This window comes from Rattus norvegicus, chromosome 3 (assembly GCF_021556685.1).
Source record: "Rattus norvegicus strain SHRSP/BbbUtx chromosome 3, alternate assembly SHRSP_T2T, whole genome shotgun sequence".
In the NCBI taxonomy this organism is placed as follows: domain Eukaryota; kingdom Metazoa; phylum Chordata; class Mammalia; order Rodentia; family Muridae; genus Rattus; species Rattus norvegicus.
The window spans coordinates 1,279,479-1,291,395 of NC_141536.1; the positions used below are offsets into that span (position 1 = coordinate 1,279,479).

The window sequence follows — 11,917 nt, forward strand, 5'->3', positions numbered from 1 at the left end:
AAGGGAGACATAACTACAGATTCAGAGGAAATTCAAAAAATCATCAGATCTTAGTATAAAAGCCTATAATCAACAAAACTTGAAAATCTGCAGGAAATGGACAATTTCCTAGACAGATACCAGGTACCGAAGTTAAATCAGGAATAGATAAACCAGTTAAAGAACTCCATAACTCCTAAGGAAATAGAAGCAGTCATTAAAGGTCTTCCAACCAAAAAGAGTCAAGGTCCAGACGGGTTCAGTGCAGAATTCTATCAGACCTTCATAGAAGACCTCATACCAATACTATCCAAACTATTCCACAAAATTGAAACAGATGGAGCACTACCGAATTCCTTCTATGAATTCACAATTACTCTTATACCTAAACCACACAAAGACCCAACAAAGAAAGAGAACTTCAGACCAATTTCCCATATAAATATCGATGCAAAAATACTCAATAAAATTCTGGCAAACTGAATCCAAGAGCACATCAAAACAATCATCCACCATGATCAAGTAGGCTTCATCCCAGGCATGCAGGGATGGGTTAATATATGGAAAACCATCAACATGATCCATTATATAAACAAACTGAAAGAACAAAACCACATGATCATTTCTTTGATGCTGAGAAAGCATTTGACAAAATTCAACACCCCTTCATGATAAAAGTCCTGGAAAGAATAGGAATTCAAGGCCCATACCTAAACATAGTAAAGGCCATATACAGCAAACCAGTTGCTAACATTAAACTAAATGGAGAGAAACTTGAAGCAATCCCACTAAAATCAGGGACTAGACTAGGCTGCCCACTCTCTCCCTACTTATTCAATATAGTTCTTGAAGTTCTAGCCAGAGCAATCAGACAACAAAAGGAGGTCAAGGGAATACAGATCGGAAAAGAAGAAGTCAAAATATCACTATTTGCAGATGATAGTATATTTAAGTGATCCGAAAGTTCCACCAGAGAACTACAAAAGCTGATGAACAACTTCAGCAAAGTGGCTGGGTATAAATTAACTCAAATGGATCAGTAGCATTCCTCTACACAAACAAGAAACAAGCCAAGAAAGAAATTAGGGAAACGACACTCTTCATAATAGACCCAAATAATATAAAGTACCTCGGTGTGACTTTAACCAAGCAAGTAAAAGATCTGTACAATAAGAACTTCAAGACTCTGAAGAAAGAAATTGAAGAAGACCTCAGAAGATGGAAAGATCTCCCATGCTCATGGATTGGCAGGATTAATATAGTAAAAATGGCCATTTTACCAAAAGCACTCTACAGATTCAATGCAATCCCCATCAAAATACCAATCCATTTCTTCAAAGGGTTAGACAGAACAATTTGCACATTCATCTGGAATAACAAAAAACCCACGAAAGCTAAAAATATCCTCAACCATAAAAGGACTTCAGGGGGAATCACTATCCCTGAACTCAAGCAGTATTACAGAGCAATAGTGATAAAAACTGCATGGTTTTGGTACAGAGACAGACAGAAAGACCAATGGAACAGAATTGAAGAACCAGAAATGAACCCACACACCTATGGTCACTTGATTTTTGACAAAGAAGCCAAAACCATCCAATGGAAAAAAGATAGCATTTTCAGCAAATGGTGCTGGTTCAACTGGAGGTCAACATGTAGAAGAATGCACATCGATCCATGCTTATCATCCTGTACAAAGTTTAAGTCCAAGTGGATCAAGGACCTCCACATCAAACCAGATACACTCAAACTAATAGAAGAAAAACTAGGGCAGCATCTCGAACAAATGGGCACTGGAAAAAATGTCCTGAACAAAACACCAATGGCTTATGCTCTAAGATCAAGAATTGAAAAAAGGGATCTCATAAAACTGCAAAGTTTCTGTAAGGCAAAGGACACTGTGGTTAGGACAAAACGGCAACCAACAGATTGGGAAAAGATCTTTACCAATCCTACAACAGATAGAGGCCTTATATCCAAAATAGATGAAGAACTCAAGAAGTTAGACCACAGGGAGACAAATAACCCTATTAAAAATGGGGTTCAGAGGTAAACAAAGAATTCACAGCTGAGGAATGTTGAATGGCTGAGAAACACCCAAAGAAATGTTCAACATCTTTAGTCATAAGGGAAATGCAAATCAAAACAACCCTGAGATTTTACCTCAAACCAGTGAGAATGGCTAAGATCAAAAACTCATGTGACAGCAAATGCTGGTGAGGATGTGGAGAAAGAGGAACACTCTGCCATTGTTGTTGGGATTGCAGACTGGTACAACCATTCTGGAAATCAGTCTGGAGATTCCTCAGATAATTGGACATTGAACTACCTGAGGACCCAGCTATACCTCTCTTGGGCATATACCCAAAAATGTCCCTACATATAACAAAGACATGTGCTCCACTATGTTCATAGCAGCCTTGTTTATAATAGCCAGAAGCTGGAAAGAACCCAGATGCCCTTCAACAGAGGAATGGATAGAGAAAATGTGGTACATCTACGCAATGGAATATTACTCAGCTATCAAAACAATGACTTTATGAAATTCATAGGCAAATGGTTGGAACTGGAAAATATCATCCTGAGTGAGATAACCCAATCACAGTAAAACACACAGCGTATGCACTCACTGATAAGTGGATATTAGCCCAAATGCTTGAAATACCCTAGATGCCTAGAACACATGAAACTCAAGACGGATGATCAAAATGTGAATGCTTCACTTCTTCTTTAAAAGGGGAACAAGAATAACCTTGGGAGGGTATAGGGAGGCAAAGTTTAGAATAGAGGCAGAAGGAACACCCATTCAGAGCCTGCCCCACATGTGGCCTATACATATTCAGTCACCCAATTAGACAAGATGGATGAAGCAAAGAAATGCAGGCAGACAGGATCCGGATGTAGATCTCTCCTGAGAGACACTGCCAGAATACAGCAAATACAGAGGCGAATGCCAGCAGCAAACCACTGAACTGAGAACAGGGCCCCCGTTGAAGGAATCAGAGAAAGACCTGGAAAGCTTGAAGGGGCTCGAGACCCCATATGAACAACAATGCCAAGCAACCAGAGCTTCTAGGGACTAAGCCACTACCTAAAGACTATACATGGACTGACCCTGGACTCTGACCTCATAGGTAGCAATGAATATCCTAGTAAGATCACCAGTGGAAGGGGAAGCCTTGGGTCCTGCTAAGACTGAACCCCCAGTGAACTAGACTTTTGGGGGGAGGGCAGCAATGGGGGGAGGGTGGGGAGGGGACCAACCAATTGGAAGGGGAGGGGGAGGGGGATGTTTGTCTGGAAACCGGGAAAGGGAATAACACTCGAAATGTATATAAGAAATACTCAAGTTAATAAAAAAAAAAGAAAGGAAGAAATTTATACCTAACAAATAAAATAAAAAAGGAGCCATTTGTAAAATATGATTTGTAAATGTATCATGATCAAATTTCATCTGTATTTACACATTTCCACATATGTGAATCTCAAAAGCAAAATTCAATTTTAACTCAAAATAGATTGAAAGTAACTTACATGCTTTCTTATCACTGGTAGTAACTTGCTGATTATGTCATTCACCATATCAAAGTTTGTTGCTGTTACATACAGAGGCTACAGAATGCACAGAGAGAAAAATGCTATAAAATAACCTGAAAGCTCATGAATACAAAATTAATATGATCTAATCATTATTTACAATTTATAATCTGTAACAACTCCTCTAATGTAGAACTCATTTTCTTCCCATAGGCTAAGTCTGGAAGACACTCAGTCTAACATATTTATATTAGAATTTAGTTCTTGGGTACTGAAAAATCAAACATAACTGTAACAGGTTGTGTATGATAAAGGGTGATTGAGAAGCCATGGGTGCTAGAGCTCAGCATCCTGATTTCTCTTTCATTATGGCAGAACGTAGTCAGGGAGGTCACTTAAAAAGAGAGCAGAGACGTTTGCTTCCTCTCCAACTGGACTTCCATCATTACAGCCTTACTTCCATGTGCTTCATATGCACAGTTCTAGGAAAATGAGGTTGGGAAGCAGCACAATTATTTTTATAAAAATTAAAATTAGTGAGCACTCTTATCATATCAGGGTTTGTAAATACTTAGATGGCATACAGATATAGAGTGTTGAATTCTTTTATGGTGATAGATCTAGGTATCCAAAATGAATATATTAGAAACAAGACCCCATTTCTTAACACTCCCAGGAATAAACAAGGTACTTGTACTATTAGCTCTCTACTGCCTCTCACATTTAGAATCTGCTCCAGAGACCAAGGAAGACAGCAGCAAGAATATAGCATGAAATCAAAGCACAGTAATCGGACAAGAAACCACTGATGTACTGGAAATCTAATAAATAACCAGACAGTGAGTACATAAGTATATTTTTATGAAGTTAGTATCTATATTATCAGTTATCTTTGATGAGGATTGTAAGTATCTAAGAAACAGTCCCTTAAATGAGAAACACAGCACATGTGCTCTCTCCCTATCCATAACAACCATGAACCCAAACCTAAGAAAACCACTTCACAAGCCATCTCTTTTACAAAGGTTTCATTCATTATTTTTTAATTTTTACTTTTTATTAATCAACTGCTATGCATAATCTATTACTTTGAAAATAATATGAGTGAGTGTGTCTGTGTCTGTGGTGTGTTTGCATGTGTGTGTGAGTGTGTGTGTGTATGTGTGCGTGTGTGTGTGTTTGTGTGTATGTTTGAGTGCTTTTGATGATTCATCCAATGTCCCGCGCTACGTTTCGCCAGCAGGAACGACGCGGCACACACAGGATCCTACTACAGAAAAGCTTTAATGCGTCTTGAGAGGGAGAGCATAAGCTTACAATGTGGAGACGCCGAGTGAGGAATAACCGTCCCTTATATAGGAAACTATCCTCGCCTAGGACGTGTCACTCTCTGACTGGTCGCTGCCAATTATGCCAGATGACGTACCAAAACGTACGTGTCCCTTTGAGTAGGGAAGTTACCAGGCGCCTGCGTATTGCCCTTTTTACTAGGTACGTTCTGCCGGATGCCGGTGCCATCTTGTAATGGAGTTTGTGAGGACAGCTCCTCACATATGTGAGGACAGCTCCTCGGACAGCTCCTCACAATCCAAGACCCCAATGTTACATGTCAGCTTAGTAGAATTTTATGAAAAGGACAACTTACACTAACTGACTTTGTATCTTCTTATGCAGAGGCTAACAATTATGCAAAAGCATCTTAGAATATGAAAAAAAAAACAGCTCTGATCTTGTGGTTGGAATGTAACAAGAAAGGAACAAATTTAAGGTTTTGTTCAGAATGCAAAATTAATTACCTATGGGTGAAAATATAGATCAGGGCTCAGAAATCATACATGCCAGAAGGAAATAATCACCTGCAAGTTTCCTTATTACACCAATATGGCACATTGAAATATGTACATATATTCATAAACCACATACTCATAGGAACACACATACACACACACACACACACACACACACAGAGAGAGAGACAGACACACACACACACAGAGACAGACACACACACGGTAAGCATAGAACATTTAATGAAAAATAAAGCTTCTGATATTTTGATGAATGTCTGAAAACATTCGTATAATATTAAGACAACAAAGTTTTATTATAAAGAATTCTGCACATGAGATAGAGTAATAATTCACATGGGACTTTAATTCACATTACTGTAAACATTTTGTTTTCAGAGCATTAGAAACATATTAATGTCTAATTAATAGTTGCAAAGATGTGTACATCTCTTTCTGATGGTGATTTTGTTTGTAAAGCAGATTTCAAGACAAAGAGACTTTTTAAATAAAATATTTCTACAAATAACATTTTTAAAGCATGAAAACTAAAATGGAACTGGTAGTTTTATTATATATGCTAAAATATTTCTTGACTCATGATGAACCACAGAAAGGTAAACAATTCTTAAGAGAGAATATCAACCTTAGGATAGTTCACATGCTCCTTCTATGAGGAATAAAATGTTTTAATTTTTCAAAGACAAATAAAAAAATGTTTAACGTAAATATATTTGCCTATATCTTCAGATAGAAATAATAACTGTAAATATTGAAATTACATACTAATAGACTAAATGTGCAACAGTGAGGTGATACTATCACTAACAAGGTATAAATTTTAAAACAGATTACTAAAATCATGGAGGCATGTAGTCAAATGCTGTCCCCCAGCCATGGCATAAGCATTGACTCATGAGGACAGTGCAGTTGTTTTCTATACAGTGGTAAGACCAAAAGTCAATATTTTATACATTGGTAATTAGTAAAGTCAAGAAAAGAAAAGAACATGAATAAAGGGAAAGGTTTCGGGATATCTTGTGATTGTGCAGGTGATTTGGCATTTCTATACTTACATGAAATTATCAAATAAAGATAATTCTAAAATCATCTGCATCTATCTATTTTAAAATATAAGCAGTGTCTGAGAGATCTACATTCAATCTTAAGAATAAAGAAAAAACAAAAATTAGGTGGAAAAATCCTAATATAAAAATAGGATTAAAACATTTTCCTAATTTATCCATAGAAAAACTTTACAGGTTTATCTTAAGTGTAATGAAATACATTGATGATTCAAAGAATTTTCAAACGATAAAAGAAAAGGCTAAAGTATAAACAAAAAAATCAATAAAAACTACTAAAAATTGATATATATATATAAAATATATATATGAAGAATTATTTCTGAATACTGACTAGAGAATATGAAGAAAGAAAATAAGGGAAGATATCTAAGAAAGGTAGAAGAATGTTTTGATGATCTGATAATATCTCTTCAAAGACAAAAAGGATATAAACATATAACATGAATAAAAGTTACAATTGTCTATTACCAATCTTCTGAACTACATGAAAGGTTTTTAATAATTATGGTAGGATAAAATATTAAAGCACTAGAGTCATGGGAGAGAATTAGTAAAAATGTTCATGTTAAAGCAAATGGATCTAAGTCACAAAAGTGTACAACGCTTAGCATTTGCCCCAGCTAAAGTCAAACAACAGAGGCATGAGAACATTTCCCTATGGGACGTTCTGCTCTTCTGCTCTTCTCTGTCCTGAGGACACATATGGTTCAGCCAAGCTAATGAGTGTTCCCTGATTTATGTCACTGACTCAAAATCTATTTTATACTATTTTTAGTTACTGTTTTGTGTAACGTGGACTTGGTATGAGTAACAAATTGCTTGGTGATCTAAAATATCTTCATTATAGTGCCCTTTGTAAGTCTAGTGCAGTGTCCACAGTGACATGTTAGAACACTGACTCTAGGTGTACCCATTAGCATTTATGAAAGGCAGAGAGGTGGTGATCCCTGAGTCACAGTCTATTCTGCTTTACAGTAGGAAATGTCTTCAATGCTCTACATGTTACATAGTAGTTAAATTTTTGATCTGCACTAAACCCAATACTGGAAAGTGAACAATAATATAAGCCTGAGAAAAATAGACAATTATTCAATAGATATTTATGTTTATCTCAATGATAGAACTACTGTATAGTATTGTGAGGTTGTGAGTTTTATCCTAAACACCATACACAAAGATGAACACACACACACACACACACACACACACACACACACCACTGTTAAATTTGTAAAGGTAATTTCTGAACAGAAGACACATGCAAAGATACCCTCATGACTAGATTATGCTAATAAACATGAGGATGAAAGCCATGACTTTGTAGCTGGAATTCAGAGGAAGGTATAAGGATGCATAGTAAGAGACTTAGAGAAAGAGCACAGAATGGAGATGAAGAGCTAATATATCATTGAACACTTAGGAATGGAGTGTTATGGTTATAACACTTAGGTATATCAATAATGCTTTATGATAATATAAAATAAAAATTGCTTACTAGACATAAATATTTTAAAATGAATAAGGAATAGAGGAAACAACACACAGTTAAGATATAAGCAATAAGGACTCAGGAGGGGGCAGTTTAATTGTACTAATAATACTCCACTTGGAAATATATGCTGTTGGAAATATTTGGTTCAATTTTCAGTGATATAACAAAAAGTATTTCCTCTTTTTGGATCTCTAGTACATGAATCAGTCTTGTTTCATGTTGCTCTCTACACATCACATATGAGAGTCCTATGTCTGCATTGACTACAGATATAATTTAATATAATTTAATGTAAAATAATTTAATTAGTTCCACACAATACTGTCTAAATTCTCTCCCTCAGTCTCTCTGTCCCTCTGTCCCTCTCTCCCTCTGTCCTGCTCTCCCCATCCATGCTCTTCTTATGTCTCCATCTTCCATTACTTTACAAACTGTCTCTCTCCTAGTCATGAACATGGAATATTAGTTTTGGTTTTGTATTCACATACAGTGTCACAGCATGCAATGTTCTCAGTGAATATCTGCATGGGAAGTTGCATTTTGTTGTGTTTCTTGGCTTCATGAATGGATCTGTGAAATGCAACAAAAATATATAATACAGCAAGATTAATTAGGAGCATATTTCAAGCTAATCCCTGTCAATATTTTTTCAGAATCATCTTAGCTTTCAATATAAGAAAATAAGTTCAGCAATATTCATTATTTGACTGGTGAATACTCAAAAAATGTTTCAGAAACAGATATAGTCAGGTAATAACACATTGACCTAAGTAGTATAGCCAGTCCTCAAAATGATGTGCCTGAAACAAACAGAAGAATAGAAATTTGCTTGACCTCAAAGGAGGAAGCAGCAGATGGTTGGAATGTGTATGATAGAGTGACATCTACTTAGTGGAACTTAAAATAAGACTTGAGAGTACTGTTTACTCTAATACAAAGAGGAAATAATAAATGCAGAACTTCCACCAAATTAAATAAAATAAGGAATGGACAGGAGAATGCAAAGCATTTTCCATTGACCATCTAATTAACAACTGATTTCGAGAAAGAATATCAAATATATATATATATATATATATATATATGTATATATATATATATATATATATATCTCTCGAAGCACATACTACCATTCCTATATCACCAAGGAATTAAAATATTAACAAAAGTAAAATATCTTTGTAGAAAGAAATACCACCAAATGGTCTGTTCCATGGAACTGTGAAATTGAAAAATATTAGAGTCATGATAAATGGTAAGATTTTTAAGGTTATTATGCATAAAAATATCTTACGTCTGTGGTCATCTATTATGGCATAGGTATATTTGGCAGTCTCTACACGATTCCACCTCTAACTGACCTAATTTTTGTACTGCCGTGCTGTCATGTGACACTTTACCATCCCTAAATATAATATTTCTCATATTTGATAAGAGAGAAACCCTAAGTATTAAATAACAAAATTTTGAGATTTTACCAGAGGAATAGAAAACATTCAGAGAACAAAAGGTGATCTTCTCTTTTGTCAGAGTCTATGACAAATGCTTTTCCATGTAAAGAGCAAAGTCACAGAGCCTAGAATGCTCATAAAACTTGTTTTTGTGTTATTTGAGTCAACTGTGTGATGACACTAAGAATTTGGATAGAAGAATGAAAAGAGCCCAAATATGGAGTATGCATGAACTTTTCATGTGGAAAAAAATTTGAATTTTGGTATATGTTTGATTAGAGCAGAAGGCACGTGCTACACAATCCCTGTGATTCCATCAACTACACTCAATATAATATCAATATGCCATGAGCACATCTTCTCATGAAAGATTAGAATGCAAATTTGAAATTTTCCTGAACTCTGAAAATTATACCTGACTCTGATGGTCTAATGACACCAGTCCTTTTTAATTGACTATAAAAACCAGTGATATTCTTCTGCAGAGACATTCAAATACTTGAGTATTGCATGAGTAACTTTTCATCATTCAATTAAATACTAATTTTTAAGAAAATGTGGGAGTATATAAAGTATTTTTCAAATTTAATTATACTACACAATATTATTGGGAAGAGATAGATCTGTGTACTTTTAAGACACAGATAAAATCAGATCATTTTGGGAAGAAGAATGTCTAGGATAAATAAGATCTTGTCTTGTTCACATTCTTCTAGGACAATGCACCTCTGTCCTGCCCCATGGATCTTGTGGAGTCTTGAACATCGAAGATCAAAACATAAAGCACACTGGTGCTTTGCCCATTGGTCCGGCCCTGTGGGCTCACACGAGGTTAGAGGTAGCTCGCGAGGTCATGCTGTGCAAGCGCGTCCAAAGTGTTGTACATGCTTCCGCATCTACACAATGGCTGGTAGGTAGACCGGCCAATCCTTTCAGAGGAGGACTGTGTGGTCATCATTTACTTTGGACACGACTAGGACCCCACTTGCATGAAGATATACAAAGTTCTGTACAGCATCGCCGAAACGAAATGGAAAATAGTGAGAGATCTTCCTCATCTCGTATGAGTTCCGTTTGGATAACCCAGGTGTCTTAAAGCAAATGGTGCTGGTGTCGCTTGTGCTCTGTGGCATCCTCTCTGATTCTCCCGAGTCTGATAGGCTTTTCTGCCGCCAATATGAGCATCTGCTGGGCTCGGCCATATGACCTGATAAACATACAACACTGCAACCTGCTCTGCCTGCCCGAGAACTACCAGATGAAGTACTACTATCATGGCCTCTCGTGGCCCAGCTCTCCTACATTGCTGAGGATGAGGTTGGGAAGATTGTGGGTTATGTTCTGGCCAAAATGGAAGAGGATCCTGATAACGTCCCTCATGGACACATCACCCCACTGGCTGTGAAGCGCTGCCACCTACGCTTTGCCCTGGCTAAGAAGCTAATGGACCAGGCTTCCCAGGCCATGATAGAGAACTTCAGTGCAAAGTATGTCTCCCTGCATGCCAGGAAGAGCAACCGAGCAGCCTTGCACCTCTGTTCCAGCACCCTGAACTTCCAGGTTAGTGAGGTGGAGCCCAAGTACTATGCAGATGGCGAAGATGCATATGCTCTGAAGCGAGATCTCTCACAGATGGCAGATGAGCTGAGAAGGCAACTGGAGCTGAAGAAAGGCGGATATGTCGTTTTTGGTTCCAAGGAGAATCAGGGTAGCACACTTCCTGGTTCCGAAGAGGCCTATCAGCGGGACAACCTGGCTAGAGGTGACAGTGGCAGTAATGGCAAAGATAGCACTGATGTCCAAGACAGCCTGCAGACCTTGGGGTCCGCCTCTTAGGACCTGCTTGAGCACAACAGGTCCTCGTATTTTAGTCATATTGTTCTTGGGAACCTTGTTCTGCAGTCCTGTGACGCAAATGGCTCTCCTTTTGATGCTTAGCAACCTTCTGCATAACCTGTGTGATCATGGAGGCACACCTGGACACAGAACCTGTTGTGCGGGAGTCAAGGAGGCCTGAGGACTGCCAGGCAGCGCCTTTCTTGGCTTCTTCATGCTGCCATCAGATTCTGTTCAGTGCTGTACAGGTTCTGTATATCCTGCAGGGTTCCAAACCCTAGAATGCTAAACAGGAAGTGGGGACAACTTGAGAATACCCCAGTGTCCTGCATTTGCCAGTGTTTATCTGGGTTTCCCTTGGAGTAGAACCATCAAGCTAGTCCTCATGCCCTCTCCCTTGTGGGGAGTTATCCGCTCTTGCTTTCTGGGGAACTGCCTGGCCTTGCCCTCCCTCCTTTTGAAGAAGAATGCTCTCTTTCTTCGTGGGAGACGATGATAGGTTCTGGACTAATATGGGAGCAGAATTTGTAGATCTTAAGGAAATGACAAGCAGAAATTAAACTGCAATCTCTAACCTGAACAAATAAAAATATAAGGAGAAGAAAAAACCCAAACAAACAACAAAACAAAAAACAAAAACAAAACAAAAAACCGTAAAGCACCTACATACATGTGGAAATGGATATAATGAAGAGTATAGAAAAATCTAGGATCATGATAGAAGGCGGAAAGTTGAGTTGGCATCCT

At 37.5% G+C, this 11,917-nt stretch overlaps 3 pseudogenes; 2 read left to right on the forward strand and 1 right to left on the reverse strand.

Moving 5' to 3' along the window:
• LOC134486033 (ralA-binding protein 1-like) overlaps positions 1-10,220 on the reverse strand; it is a 31,734-nt pseudogene extending 21,514 nt beyond the window's left edge.
• Txnl4a-ps10 (thioredoxin-like 4A, pseudogene 10) lies at positions 10,216-10,401 on the forward strand (annotated as a pseudogene).
• A 110-nt stretch (positions 10,402-10,511) lies between these two features.
• Naa11-ps15 (N(alpha)-acetyltransferase 11, NatA catalytic subunit, pseudogene 15) lies at positions 10,512-11,203 on the forward strand (annotated as a pseudogene).
• Positions 11,204-11,917: the final 714 nt, after the last annotated feature.